Source organism: Lampris incognitus, chromosome 5 (genome assembly GCF_029633865.1).
Source record: "Lampris incognitus isolate fLamInc1 chromosome 5, fLamInc1.hap2, whole genome shotgun sequence".
Lineage (NCBI taxonomy): Eukaryota > Metazoa > Chordata > Actinopteri > Lampriformes > Lampridae > Lampris > Lampris incognitus.
The window spans coordinates 70,486,605-70,501,456 of record NC_079215.1 but is presented as its reverse complement, the minus strand read 5'-3'; the positions used below and the strand labels follow the sequence as shown (position 1 = coordinate 70,501,456).

The following is a 14,852-nucleotide window of genomic DNA, read 5'->3' as shown; positions in this document are numbered from 1 at the left end:
GGCAATGGCATTTCAGATGGAAAGTACCAAGCTTCTCGAAGTGAAAGTTTTGGATAACATTATTGGACGGCTCTTTCTACATATTTCACTTATGGTAAGGGTTTTATCTGTTCAGTGGGACAATCGCGCAGAAATACAACAGAGACTAACTCTTTGTGCTAGCCAAGCTATCTATGGCAAAGTCATTTCTGAAAGAAAGAACCAAGCTTCTTAGAGTGAAAGTTTTGGATAAAATTAATGGAGGACTCTTTCTACATCTTTCGGTTAGGGATGAGTTAGGCTAAGATTTTTGTCTGCTCGGGCAAACAATCCAACACACAATACCACAGCAACAGAGAATAATTCTTCTCAGTAGCATTTCTGAACATGGAACGATAGTTTCAGATAAAACTAATGGATTGCTCTTTCTACATGTTTCGGTTGGGATAGGGTAAGGGTTTTACCTGCTCAGGCAGACAATCTCACAGCAACAGAGGCTAACTCTTCGCAGTAGCAAAGCTCACCATGGCCATGACATTTCTGATGGAAAGTACCAAGCTTCTCGGAGTGACAGTTTTTCGATCTTATTAACGTATGCACTTTCTACAATGTTTAGGTTTGGTTGGCGCAAGGGATTTACCTGCTCAGGCAGACAATCCCACAGCAACAGAGAATTACTTCGTCGTAGACAAGCTAACCACAGCAATGGCACTGCTCTTCTCAAGTACCGAGCTTCTGAGTGATACTTTCGGGGCAAAAAATTGACAGAGGCCGTTTCTACATGTTTCACTTAGGGTAAGGGTTTTATCAGCTCAGGCACACAATCGCAGAGAGACTACCACAGCAGCAGAGACTAACTCTTCGCAGTAGCCAAGCTCATTACGGCAATGGCATTTCTGATGAAAAGTACCAAGCTTCTCGGAGTGAAAGTTTTGGAAAAAATTGCTGGACAGCTCTTTCTACATATTTCGCTTAGTGTAAGGGTTTTATCAGGCAGACAATTGCACAGAAAATACCACAGCAACAGAGACCAACTATTCGTAGTAGCCAAGCTAACTACGGCAATGGCATTCCTGATGGGAAGTATCAAGTTTCTTGCAGTGAAAGTTTTGGATAAAATTAATGGACAGCTATTCTACATATTTCACTTATAGTAAGGGTTTTATCTGTTCAGTCAGACAATCCCGCAGAAATACAATAGCAACAGAGACTAACTCTTCGTGGTAGCCAAGCAAACCAGGGCAATGTCATTACTGAGGGTAAGTACCAAGATTCTCGGAGTGAAAGTTTTGGATAAAATTAATGGACGGCTCTTTCTACATGTTTCGCTTACATCTAAGGGTTTTATCGGCTCAGACAGACAATCGCACAGAGAATACCACAGCAACAGAGACCAACTCTTCGCAGTAGCCAAGCTAACTACGGCAACGGCATTTCTGATGGAAAGTACCAAGCTTCTCGGAGTGCAAGTTTTGGATAAAATTACTGGACAGCCCTTTCTACATATTTCGCTTAGTGTAAGGATTTTATCAGCTCAAGCAGACAATCACACAGAACATCACAGCAACAGAGTCTAACTCTTCGTAGTAGCCAAGCTAACTACGGCAATGGTATTACTGATTGAAAGTACGAAGCTTCTCAGAGTGAAAGTTTTGGATAAAATTAATGGACGGCTCTTTGTACATGTTTCGCTTAGCGTCTTATCAGCTCAGGCAGTCAATCGCACAGAGAACACCACAGCAACAGAGACTAACTCTTCATTGTAGCCAAGCTAACTACGAAAACGGAATTTCTGATGGAAAGTACCAAGCTACTCGTAAAAGTTTTGGATAAAATCGCTGGACGGCTTTTGCTATATATTTCGCTTAGTTGTAAGGGCATTATCTGCTCACGCAGACAATCGCACAGATAATACCACAGCAACAGAGACTAACTCTTCGCAGTAGCGAAGCTAACAACGGCAATGGCATTTCTGAAGGAAAGAACTGAGCTTCTCGGACTGAAAATTATGGATTAAATTAACGGAGTGCTTTCTAAATGTTTCACTTAGAGTAAGAGGTTTATCTGTTTAGGCGGACAATCCCTCAGAAATACAACAGCGACAGAGACTAACTCTTCGTGGTAGCCAAGGTAACCACGGCAATGGCATTTTTGAAGGAAAAACCGAGCATCTTGGAGTGAAAGTTTTGGACAAAATTAACGGATGGCTCTTCTTACATGTTTTGGTTGGGTTAGGGTAAGTGTGTTACCTGTTTAAGCAGATAATCGCACAGAGAATACCATAACAACAGAGATCAACTTCATTGTAGCCAAACTAACCACGGCAGTGGCATTTATGATGGAAAGTAGAGGTACTCGTAGTAAACATTTTGAATAAAATTACCGAACGGCTCTTTCAACATATTTCACTCAGTATAAGGGTTTTATCAGCGCAGGCAGTCAATCGCACAGAGAATATCACAGCAATAGAGACTAACTCTTCGCAGTAGCCAAGCTAACCACGCCAATTGCATTCCTGAAGGAAAGAACCAAGCTTCTCGTAGTAAACGTTTTGGATAAAAATCAACGGATGGTCCTTGCTACATGTTTTGGTTGACGTAGTGTTTGAGTTTAGGGTCAAGTTTTTCTGCTCAGGCGGACAGTGCCCAACCGCTGGCTTAGCGATACCCCAATATGAGAGTTATGGAGAGATTGATGGGTTCAATTTGGATGTTTTTTCTTCTTTACAACTGATCTGCCACTGTCCTGTATCTTGATTAGTTTATCCCGTGTTAAACTTGAAAATCTGCTGGTGAAGTTTGGAGCATTATAAACCTTTTTTTTTTAGTTGAAGTTCACTGCTATTGCAGTTTAATGTTTTTAGGGTTAGGTTTAAAATAAAAGTAATTGATGGCTTTCTCAATTTTTTTCTTTTACCACTCAGAGCACGCTCTTTGCCTCAAAAGGACAGAGCTTGTAATCAAATCACTTCTCTGTACCTGCTTCATGCTCAGGAAGAAGCACCGTAGCTCATCATCGTGGGTGGTGGACTCACACTTAAACATTTTTCAAACCAAGAACGACAGAAATGACCGCTGAAAGTGTAGTCTTCTGAATCTTTTGGATAAAATTAATGGCCGTCTTTTTCTACATCTTTTGGCCAGGGTTGGCGTAGGGTTACAGTGAGGGTTTTTCCTACTCAAAAGTAGTTCCACAGAGAATACCACAGCAACAGACAGTCTGCCTGAGCAGATAAAACTCTTATACTAAACCTATCCCAACCCTTACAGAAAGAGCCATCCGTTAATTATATCCAAACCTTGAGCTCCGTGACAGTATTTTCCGTCAAATACCATTGCCGTGGTTAGCTTGACTTCTGCTAAGAATTAATCCCACAAAGAATACCATAGCAACAGAGACTGTCTTGGCAGTTGCCAAGCTAACCATTGCAATGGCATTTCTGATGGAAAGTACAGAGCTTCTCGGTGTGAAAGGTTTGGATAAAAATCAACATACGGCTCTTTCAACACCTAAGGGTAGGGTTTGTGTTAAGGTAAAGGTTTTACCTGCTCGGGCAGAAAATCCCACAGCAACAGAGATTAACTCTTCATGTTAGCCACGCCAACCATGGCAATGGCATTTTTGATGGGAGATACTAGGCTTCTCCGAGTGAAAGGTAAGGGTTAGAATTGAATGCCAGAGCCAACACATGTCAACCAGGCGCCTCAACAATGCCCAAATACTGGCTTACAGATACCCCCAGGTTTAGGGTTACGAATTTGGAGAGAGTTTGATGGATTGGGTATAGGATCTATTTGGAGGTTGTTTATTCTTTACACTTGATCCCCCATTGTCTTCCCTCTTGATTAGTTTATCCCGTTTTAAACTTGAAAAGTTGTTGGTGGGGTTTGCAGCAATACAAGTGGTTTTTTTTTATTGAATTGCACTTCTACAATCGTCATGTTTTTAGGGTTTGGACTAAGTTTTAGGGGTAGGTTTAAATAAAATTGATGAATTTCTACATTTTTGCCCCTCCTTTTTACCACACCGAACATGCTCCTTCCTCTTGATAACTCCATAAAAGCAACACTGAACGGTCACCAAAAGCCCAGAGTGAGTGATTAAACCACTTCTCTGTACCTGCTTCGCGGTCAGGGATTAGCACCCCAGGCTCATCATGGTGAGTGGCGGGACTCGCACTTTAGAAAAACATTTCTCAAGATAAAAACTAAAGAAATTATCTCTGAAATTAGTATTAGGTTTTGATAAACTCAATGGATGGCTCTATATCTTTCGGTTACGGTTGGGGTAAGAGTTTTATCTGCTCTGGCAGACAATCCTACAGACAATACCACAGCAATAGAGACCAACTCGTCGCAGTAGCCAAGCTAACCACGGCAATGGTATTTCTGATGGAAAGTAGAGAGCTTCTCAGAGTAAAAGCTTTGCATAAAATTAACGGACAGCGCTTTCTACATATTTCGCTTGAGGTAGGATTTGAGTTAGGGTAAGGGCTTTATCTGCTCAGCCACACAATCCCAAAAAAAACACCACAGTAACAGAGACCATTCTTCATAGTAGCCAAACTAACCACAGCAAAGTCATTTCTGATGTTAAGTACCGAGCTTCTCGGAGTGATAGTTCCGGATGAAATTAACAGACGACTCTTTCTACATGTTTCACGTAAGAGTAAGGGTTTTATCTGCTCAGCCAGATAATCCCAAAAAATACCACAGCAACAGACAGTCTTGGTGGTAGCCAATGGCATTTCTGATGGAGAGTAGCAAGCTTCTCACAGCGATAGCTTTGGCTAAAATAAACGGATGGCTCTTTCTACATGTTTCGCTTAGCGTTTTATCAGCTCAGGCAGTCAATCACACAGAGAACACCACAGCAACAAAGACTAACTCTTCGTAGTAGCCAAGCTAACTACGGCAATGACATTCCTGATGGAAAGTACCAAGTTTCTTGCAGTGAAAGTTTTGGATAAAATTAATGAAAGGCTATTCTACATATTTCACTTATAGTAAGGGTTTTATCTATTCAGTCGGACAATCCCGCAGAAACACAATAGAAACAGAGACCAACTCTTCATGGTAGCGAAGCAAACCACAGCAATGGCATTTCTGATGGAAAGTACCAAGCTTCTCGGAGTGAAAGTTTTGGTTAACATTAATGGACGCGTCTTTCTACATGTTTCACTTATGGTAAGGGTTTTATCTGTTCAGGCGGACAATCCCGCAGAAATACAACAGCGACTGTCTGCCTAAGCAGATAAAACCCTTATACTAAACCTATCCCAACCCTTACAAAAAGAGCCAGCCGCTAATTATATCCAAACCACAAGCTCCGAAACACTCCGTATCTTCCACCAGAAATACCACTGCCGTGGTTAGCTTGGCTCCTGCTAAGAATTAATCCCACAAATAATACCATAGCAACAGAGACTGTCTTGGAGGTTGCCAAACTAATCACTGCAGTGGCATTTCTGATGCGAAGTACAGAGCTTCTCGGTATGCAAAATTTGGATAAAATTAACAGACGGCTCTTTCAACACGTTTGGGTTGGGGTTTGTATTGGGGTAGAGGTTTTACCTGCTCAGGCAGCAAATCCCACAGAAAACCCCACAGCAAGACACCAACTCTTCGCGGTAGCCAAGCTAACCACGGCTCCGGCATTTCACACTGAACATACTAGGTTAACTTTATGGTTAGGGTTGAATGCCAGAGCCAACACATGTCAACTGAGCACCTCCGCCAACGCCCAAGTGCTGGATTAGAAATACCCCCAGGATTCGGGTTAGGGATATGGATAGAGTTTGATTGGTTAAGTCTGGGGGCAATTTGGGTGTTTATTCATTACAACTGATCTCCCAGTCTTATATCTTGATTACTTTATCCCGTTTTAAACTTGAAAAGTTGTTGGTGGGGTTTGGAACAATACAAGTGTTTGTTTTGTTTTTTTTTCAAATTGAACTTTTCTGCAATTGCAATTTAATGTTTTAAGAGTTAAGAGTAAGGTTTAGGGTTAGATCAAATTGATCAATTTCTGCACTTTTTTTCCTTTTTACCACTCAGAACATGCCCCTTCTCTTGATGCTCCCATAAAAGGAACATTGAACGTCATCTAAAGCACAGAGCTTGTGATTAAACAACTTCTCTGTACCCGCTTAGCGCTCAGGAAGAAGCACCCCAGCTCATCATGGTGGGTGGCGGGACTCGCACTTTAGAAAAACATTTCTCAAGATAAAAACTAAAGAAATTATCCCCGAACTTAGTATTAGATTTTGATAAACTCAATGGATGGCTCCATATCTTTCGGTTACGGTTGGGGTAAGAGTTTTATCTGCTCTGGCAGACAATACCACAGCAATAGAGACCAACTCGTCGCAGTAGCCAAGCTAACCACAGCAATGGTATTTCTGATGGAAAGTACAGAGCTTCTCAGAGTAAAAGCTTTGCATAAAATTAACGGACAGTGCTTTCTACATGTTTCGCTTGAGGTAGGATTTGGGTTAGGTTAAGGGTTTTATCTGCTCAGCCACACAATCCCAAAGAAAATACCACACCAACAGAGACTAACTCTTCATAGTAGCCAAACTAACCACAGCAAAGTCATGTCTGATGGAAAGTACCGAGCTTCTCGGAGTGATAGTTCCGGATGAAATTAACAGACGACTCTTTCTACATGTTTCACGTACGAGTAAGGGTTTTTTTCTGCTCAGCCAGATAATCCCAAAGAAATACCACAGCAACAGACAGTCTTGCTGGTAGCCAAGTCAACCATGGCAATGGCATTTCTGAAGGAGAGTAGCAAGCTTCTCGCAGCGATAGTTTTGGGTAAAATAAACGGATGGCTCTTTCTACATGTTTCGCTTAGCGTTTTATCAGCTCAGGCAGTCAATCACACAGAGAACACCACAGCAACAAAGACTAACTCTTCGTAGTAGCCAAGCTAACTACGGCAATGGCATTCCTGATGGAAAGTACCAAGTTTCTTGCAGTGAAAGTTTTGGATAAAATTAATGAAAGGCTATTCTACATATTTCACTTATAGTAAGGGTTTTATCTATTCAGTCGGACAATCCCGCAGAAACACAATAGAAACAGAGACTAACTCTTCATGGTAGCGAAGCAAACCAAGGCAATGTCATTACTGAGGGAAGGTACCAAGATTCTCGGAGTGAAAGTTTTGGATAAAATTACTGGACAGTTCTTTCCACATATTTCGCTTAGTGAAAGGGTTATATCAGCTTAGGCAGACAATCACACAGACAACACCACAGCAACAGAGACCAACTCTTCGCAGTAGCCAAGCTAACCATGGGAATGGCATTTCAGATGGAAAGTACCAAGCTTCTCGGAGTGAAAGTTTTGGATAACATTAATGGACAGCTCTTTGTACATGTTTCGCTTAGCATTAGTGTTTTATCAGCTCAGGCAGTCAATCGCACAGAGAACACCACAGCAACAGAGACTAAATCTTCGTAGTACCCAAGCTTACTACGGAAATGGCATTCCTGATGGGAAGTACCAAGCTTCTCGAAGTGAAAGTTTTGGATAACATTATTGGACGGCTCTTTCTACATGTTTCACTTATGGTAAGGGTTTTATCTGTTCAGTCGGACAATCGCGCAGAAATACAACAGCAACAGAGACTAACTCTTTGTGGTAGCCAAGCAAACCAGGGCAATGGCATTACTGAAGAAAAGTACCAAGATTCTCGGAGTGAAAGCTTTGGATAAAATTACTGGACAGCTCTTTCTACATGTGTCGCATAGTATAAGGGTTTTATCAGCTCAGGCAGACAATCGCACAGAGAACACCACAGCAACAGAGACTAACTCTTCGTAGTAGCCAAGCTAACTACAGCAATGGCATTCCTGATGGAAAGTACCAAGCTTCTCGGAGTGAAAGTTTTGTATAACATTAATGGACGGCTCTTTCTACATGTTTCACTTACGGTAAGGGTTTTATCTGTTCAGGCGGACAAACCCACAGAAATACAACAACAACAGAGACTAACTCTTCGTGGTAGCCAAGCTAACCACAGCAATGGCATTTCTGATGGAAAGTACCAAGCTTTTTGGAGGGAAAGATTTGGGTAAAATGAATGCCCGGCGTTTTTACATATTTCGCTTAGTGTAAGCGTTTTATCCATTTAGGCGGACAATCCCTCAGAAATACAACAGCAACAGAGACCAACTCTTCGTGGTAGCCAAGCTAACCACGGCAATGGCATTTCGGAAGGAAAGAACCGACCTTCGACTGAAAATTTTGGATGAAATAAACGGAGTGCTTTCTATATGTTTCGCTTAGAGTAATGGGTTTATCTGTTTAGGCGGACAATCCCTCAGAAATAGAACAGCGACAGAGACTTAACTCTTCGTGGTAGCCAAGGTAACCATGGCAATGGCATTTTTGAAGGAAAAACCGAGCATCTTGGAGTGAAAGTTTTGGACAAAATTTTGGTTGGGTTAGGGCAAGTGTGTTACCTGTTTAAACAGATAATCGCACAGAGAATACTATAGCAACAGAGACTAACTCTTCATTGTAGCCAAGCTAACCACAGCAATGGCATTTATGATGGAAATTAGAGGTACTCGTAGTAAAAATTTTGAATAAAATTACTGAACGGCTCTTTCAACATATTTCAGTTAGTATAAGGGTTTTATCAGCTCAGGCAGTCAATCACACAGAGACTAACTCTTCGTAGTACCCAAGCTAACTACGGCAATGGCATTCCTGATGTAAAGTACCAAGCTTCTCAGAGTGACAGTTTTGGATAACATTAATGGACGGCTCTTTCTAAATGTTTCACTTATGGTAAGGGTTTTATCTGTTCAGGCAGACAATCCCGCAGAAATACAACAGCAATAGAGACTGTCTGCTTAAGCAGATAAAACCCTTATACTAAACCTATCCCAACCCTTACAAAAACATGTAGAAAGAGCCAGCCGCTAATTATATCTGAACCAAAAGCTCCGAAACACTCAGTATATTCCACCAGAAATACCATTGCCGTGGTTAGCTTGGCTCCTGCTAAGAATTAATCCCACAAATAATACCATAGCAACAGAGACTGTCTTGGAGGTTGCCAAGCCAACAATAGCATTTCTGATGGAAGGTACAGAGCTTCTCGGTATGCAAGATTTGGATAAAACTAACAGACGGCTCTTTCAACACGTTTGGGTTTGTATTAGGGTAAAGGTTTTATCTGCTCAGGCAGCAAATCCCACAGAAAACCCCTCAGCAACAGAGACCAACTCTTGGCAGTAGCCAAGCTAACCACAGCAACAGCATTTCAGATTGAAAATACTAGGTTAACTTTATGGTTAGGATTGAATGCCAGAGCCAACACATGTCAACTGAGCACCTCTGCCAATACCCAAGTGCTGGATTAGAAATACACCCAGGATTAGGGATATGGATAGATTGGTTAAGTCTAGGAGCAAATTGGGTGTTTATTCGTTATAACTGATCTCCCTTTGTCTTATATCTTGATTACTTTATCCCGTTTTAAACTTGAAAAGTTGTTGGTGGGGTTTGAAACAATGCAAGTGGTTTTTTTTTTTTTTAATTGAACTTTTCTTCAATTGCAATTTCATGTTTTAAGAGTTAAGACTAAGGTTTAGATCAAATTGATGATTTTCTGCACTTTTTTCCTTTTTACCATTCAGAACATGCCCCTTCTCTTGATGCTCCCATGAAAGGAACATTGAACATCATCTAAAGCACAGAGCTTGTGACTAAACCACGTCTCTGTACCCGCTTAGCGCTCAGGAAGAAGTACCCCAGCTCATCGTCGTGGGTGGCGGACTCACTTTAGAAAAACATTTCTCACGATAAAACTAAAGAACCTATCCCTGAAAATAGGATTAGGTTTGGCTAAACGTAACGTATGGCTCCATATCTTTGGGTTAGGGTAAGGGTTTCATCTGCTCTGGCACACAATCCTACAGAGAATACCACAGGAAGACACCAACTCGTCGCAGTAGCAAAGCTAACCATGGCAATGGCATTTCTGATGGAAAGTACTGAGCTTTTCAGAGTAAAAGATTTGCATAAAATGAACGAAGAGAGCTTTCTACATGTTTCACTTGAGATAAGGTTTGGGTTAGGGCTTATCTGCTCAGTCAGACAATCCCACAAAAAAATACTACAACAGAGAATAACTCTTAGCAGTAGCCAAGCTATCCATGACAGTCATTTCTGATGGAAATACTGAGATTTTCCAACTGAAAGCTTTGGATAAAATTAACAGATTGCCCTTTCTACATCTTTCGTTTAGGGATGAGTTAGGCTAAGAGTATTGTCTGCTCAGGCAAACAATACAACAGACAATACCACATCAACAGCGACTACCTCTTCGCAGTAGCATTTCTGAACATGGAGTGATAGTTTCAGATAAAATTAATGGATTGCTTTTTCTAGATGTTTCGGTTGGGATAGAGTTAGGGTTTCACCTGCTAAAGCAGAAAATCTTACAAAGAATACCACTGCAACAGAGAATAACTTCGATAGACAAGCTAACCACGGTAATGGTATTTCAGATGGAATGTACCAAGCTGCTCAGAATAAAATCTTGTGATAAAATTAATGGACGGCTCCTTCTACATGTTTCACTTAGGGTAAGTGTTTTATCAGCTCAGGTAGACAATCAAACAGAGAATACCACAGCAACAGAGTCTAACTCTTCATAGTAGCCAAACTAATCACAACAAAGTCATTTCTGATGTAAAGTACCGAGCTTCTCGGAGTGATAGTTCCGGATGAAATTAACAGATGACTCTTTCTACATGTTTCACTTAAGAGAAAGGGTTTTATCTGCTCAGCCGGATAATCCCATAGAAGTACCACAGTACCAGACCGTGTTGGTGGTAGCCAAGCCAACCACGGCAATGGCATTTCTGAAGAAGAGCAGCGAGCTTGTCGCAGCGATAGTTTTGGGTAAAATAAACGGATGGTTCTTTCTACATACATGTTTCGGTTGGGTTAGGGTCAGTGTTTTGTCTGCTCAGGCAGACAATCCCACAGCGACAGAGACTACCACTTCGCGGTAGCCAAGCTAAACACTGAAATGACAATTTTGAAATAAAGTACCGAATTCTCGTAGTCAATTTTGGATCAAATTAACTGATGACTTTCTTCATGTTTTGGTTGACGCAGGGTTTGGGATTGGTTAAGGGTTTTATCTACTCAGGCAAACAATCTCAGAGCAACAGAGACTAACTCTTCGCAGTGGCCAGGCTAACCACGGCAATCGCATTTCTGATGGAAAGTACCAAGCTTCTCGGAGTGAAAGTCTTGGATAAAATTAACGGACGGCTCCTTCCATGTTTCGCTTAGTTTAAGGGTTTTATCAGCTCAGGCAGACAATCGCACAGAGAATACCATAGCAACAGAGACTAACTCTTCGCAGTAGCCAAGGAAACCACGGCAATGGCATTTCTGACAGAAAGTACCAAGCTTCTCGTAGTACAAGTTTTGGATAAAAATCAACGGATGGTCCTTGCTACATGTTTCGGTTGACGTAGTGTTTGAGTTTAGTGTCAAGTTTTTCTGCTCAGGCGGACAGTGCCCAAGCGCTGGCTTAGCGATACCCCAATATGAGAGTTATGGAGAGATTGATGGGTTCAATTTGGATATTTTTTGTTCTTTACAACTGATCTGCCACTGTCCTGTATTTTGATTAGTTTATCCCGTGTTAAACTTGAAAAATTGCTGGTGAGGTTTGGAGCATTATAAATCTTTTTTTTTTTTAATTGAAGTTCTCTGCTATGGCAGTTTGTTGTTAGAGTTATGTTTCAATAAAATAGATAGATTTCTTCATTTTACCAATCAGAGGATGCATCTTGCCTCAAAAGCACACACCTTGAGATTATCCACCGTTTATCCTGATTTAAACTTGAAAAGTTGTTGATGGGGTTTGGATCATAAGTGATTTTTTTTTTAATTGAAGTTCACTGCTATTGCAGGTTAATGTTTTTAGGGTTAGGTTTAAAATAAAAGTAATTGATGGCTTTCTCAATTTTTTTCTTTTACCACTCAGAGCGCACTCTTTGCCTCAAAAGCACAGAGCTTGTAATCAAATCACTTCGCTGTACCTGCTTCATGCTCAGGAAGAAGCACCGCAGCTCATCATCGTGGGTGGCGGACTCACACTTAAACATTTTTCAAGCCAAGAACGACAGAAATTACCGCTGAAAGTGTAGTCTTCTGAATCTTTTGGTTAGGATTAGGTTTGCATAATTTGATGGAAATGGCATTTCTGATGGAAAGTACCGAGCTTCTCGAAATGAAAGTTTTGGATAAAATTAATGGAGGTCTCTTTCTACATCTTTTGGCCAGGGTTGGCATAGGGTTACAGTGAGGGTTTTTCCTACTCAAAAGTAGTTCCACAGAGAATACCACAGCAGCAGACACTGTCTGCCTGAGCAAATAAAACTCTTATACTAAACCTATCCCAACCCTTACAGAAAGATGTAGAAAGAGCCATCCGTTAATTATATCCAAACCTTAAGCTCCGTGACATTATTTTCCGTCAAATACCATTGCCGTGGTTAGCTTGACTTCTGCTAAGAATCAATCCCACAAAGAATACCATAGCAACAGAGACTGTCTTGGCGGTTGCCAAGCTAACCATTGCAATGGCATTTCTGATGGAAAGTACAGAGCTTCTCGGTGTGAAAGGTTTGGATAAAAATCAACATACGGCTCTTTCAACACCTAAGGGTAGGGTTTGTGTTAAGGTAAAGGTTTTACCTGCTCAGGCAGAAAATCCCACAGCAACAGAGATTAACTCTTCATGTTAGCCACGCCAACCATGGCAATGGCATTTTTGATGGGAAATACTAGGCTTCTCCGAGTGAAAGGTAAGGGTTAGAGAATTGAATGCCAGAGCCAACACATGTCGACCAGGCGCATCAACAATGCCCAAATACTGGCTTACAGATACCCCCAGGTTTAGGGTTACGAATTTGGAGAGAGTTTGATCGATTGAGTATAGGATCTATTTGGAGGTTGTTTATTCTTTACACTTGATCCCCCATTGTCTTCCCTCTTGATTAGTTTATCCCGTTTTAAACTTGAAAAGTTGTTGGTGGGGTTTGCAGCAATACAAGTGGATTTCTTTTATTGAATTGCACTTCTACAATTGTCATGTTTTTAGGGTTAGGACTAAGTTTTAGGGCTAGGTTTAGATAAAATTGATGAATTTCTACATTTTTGCCCCTCCTTTTTACCACACCGAACAGGCTCCTTCCTCTTGATAACTCCATAAAAGCAACACAGAACGGTCACCAAAAGCCCAGAGTGAGTGATTAAACCACTTCTCTGTACCTGCTTCGCGGTCAGGGAGAAGCACCCCAGGCTCATCATGGTGAGTGGCGGGACTCGCACTTTAGAAAAACATTTCAAGATAAAAACTAAAGAAATTATCCCAGAATATCAAAGCAACAGAGACTAACACTTCACGGTAGCCAAGCTAAACACAGCAATGAAAATTCTGAAATAAAGTACCGACTTTCTCGTACTCAAAATTTTGGATCAAACTAACTGACTTCATGTTTTGGTTGAGGTAGGGTTTGGGATTGGTTAAGGGTTTTATGTGCTCAGGCAAACAATCTCACAGCAACAGAGACTAACCCTTCGCAGGAGCAAGCTCACCACGCCAATGGCATTTCAGATGGAAAGTACCCAGCTTCTCGGAGTGACAGTTTTGGATCTTATTGACGTATGCTCTTGCTACAATGTTCCGATTAGGTTAGCGCAAGTGTTTTACCTGCTCAGACAGACAATCCCACAGCAACAGAGACTAACTTCATCGTAGCCAAGCTAACCACAGCAATGGCACTGCTCTTTTCAAGTACCGGGTTTGAGTGACAGCTTCGGAAAAAAATTTTCACGGAGGCCGTTTCTACATGTTTCACTCAGGGTAACGGTTTTATCAGCTTAGGCAGACAATCGCACAGAGAATACCACAGCAACAGAGACTAACTCTTCGTAGTAGCCAAGCTAACTACGGCAACAGCATTCCTGATGGAAAGTACCAAGCTTGTTGGAGTGAAAGTTTTGGATAATATTAATGGACGGCTCTTTCTAAATGTTTCATTTATAGTAAGGGTTTTATCTGTTCAGACGGACAATCCCGCAGAAATACAACAGCAACAGAGACTAACTCTTTGTGGTAGCCAAGCAAACCAGGGCAATGGCATTACTGAAGGAAAGTACCAAGATTCTCGGAGTGAAAGTTATAGATAAAATTACTGGACAGCTCTTTCTACATGTTTCGCTTAGGGTAAGGGTTTTATCAGCTCCGGCAGACAATCGCACAGAGAATACCACAGCAACAGAGACTAACTCTTCGTAGTAGCCAAGCCAACTACGGCAACAGCATTCTTGATGGAAAGTACCAAGCTTGTTGGAGTGAAAGTTTTGGATAATATTAATGGACGGCTCTTTCTAAATGTTTCATTTATAGTAAGGGTTTTATCTGTTCAGACGGACAATCCCGCAGAAATACAACAGCAACAGAGACCAACTCTTCGTAGTAGCCAAGCTAACTACGGCAATGGCAGTACTGATGGAAAGTACCAAGCTTCTCGGATTGAAAATTTTGGGTAAAATTAATAGACGGCTCTATCTACATGTTTTGCTTAGCGTTTTATATGCTCAAGCAGTCAGTCACACAGAAAACACCACAGCAACAGAGACTAACTCTTCGTAGTAGCCAAGCTAACTACGGCAATGGCATTCCTGATGGAAAGTACCAAGCTTCTCGGAGTGAAAGTCTTGGATAAAATTAATGGACGGCTCTATGTTTCGCTTAGTGTAAGGGTTTTATCAGCTCAGGCATACAATCGCACAGACAATACCACAGCAACAGAGACCAAC

At 41.4% G+C, this 14,852-nt stretch overlaps 4 non-coding genes and 2 pseudogenes across 4 annotated transcripts; all 6 read right to left on the bottom strand.

Moving 5' to 3' along the window:
* Positions 1-2,893: 2,893 nt before the first annotated feature.
* LOC130113537 (small nucleolar RNA U3) lies at positions 2,894-3,069 on the bottom strand (annotated as a pseudogene).
* A 930-nt stretch (positions 3,070-3,999) lies between these two features.
* LOC130113533 (small nucleolar RNA U3) lies at positions 4,000-4,220 on the bottom strand. Its single transcript, XR_008810321.1, has one exon. It is a non-coding gene; the product is annotated as a small nucleolar RNA U3 (small nucleolar RNA).
* A 1,806-nt stretch (positions 4,221-6,026) lies between these two features.
* Positions 6,027-6,244, bottom strand: LOC130113522 (small nucleolar RNA U3). Its single transcript, XR_008810311.1, has one exon. It is a non-coding gene; the product is annotated as a small nucleolar RNA U3 (small nucleolar RNA).
* Positions 6,245-9,628: 3,384 nt separating this feature from the next.
* Positions 9,629-9,839, bottom strand: LOC130113545 (small nucleolar RNA U3). The gene has a single exon (XR_008810328.1). It is a non-coding gene; the product is annotated as a small nucleolar RNA U3 (small nucleolar RNA).
* A 2,161-nt stretch (positions 9,840-12,000) lies between these two features.
* LOC130113543 (small nucleolar RNA U3) lies at positions 12,001-12,176 on the bottom strand (annotated as a pseudogene).
* A 1,023-nt stretch (positions 12,177-13,199) lies between these two features.
* LOC130113541 (small nucleolar RNA U3) lies at positions 13,200-13,410 on the bottom strand. The gene has a single exon (XR_008810326.1). It is a non-coding gene; the product is annotated as a small nucleolar RNA U3 (small nucleolar RNA).
* Between the last annotated feature and the right edge of the window lie 1,442 nt (positions 13,411-14,852).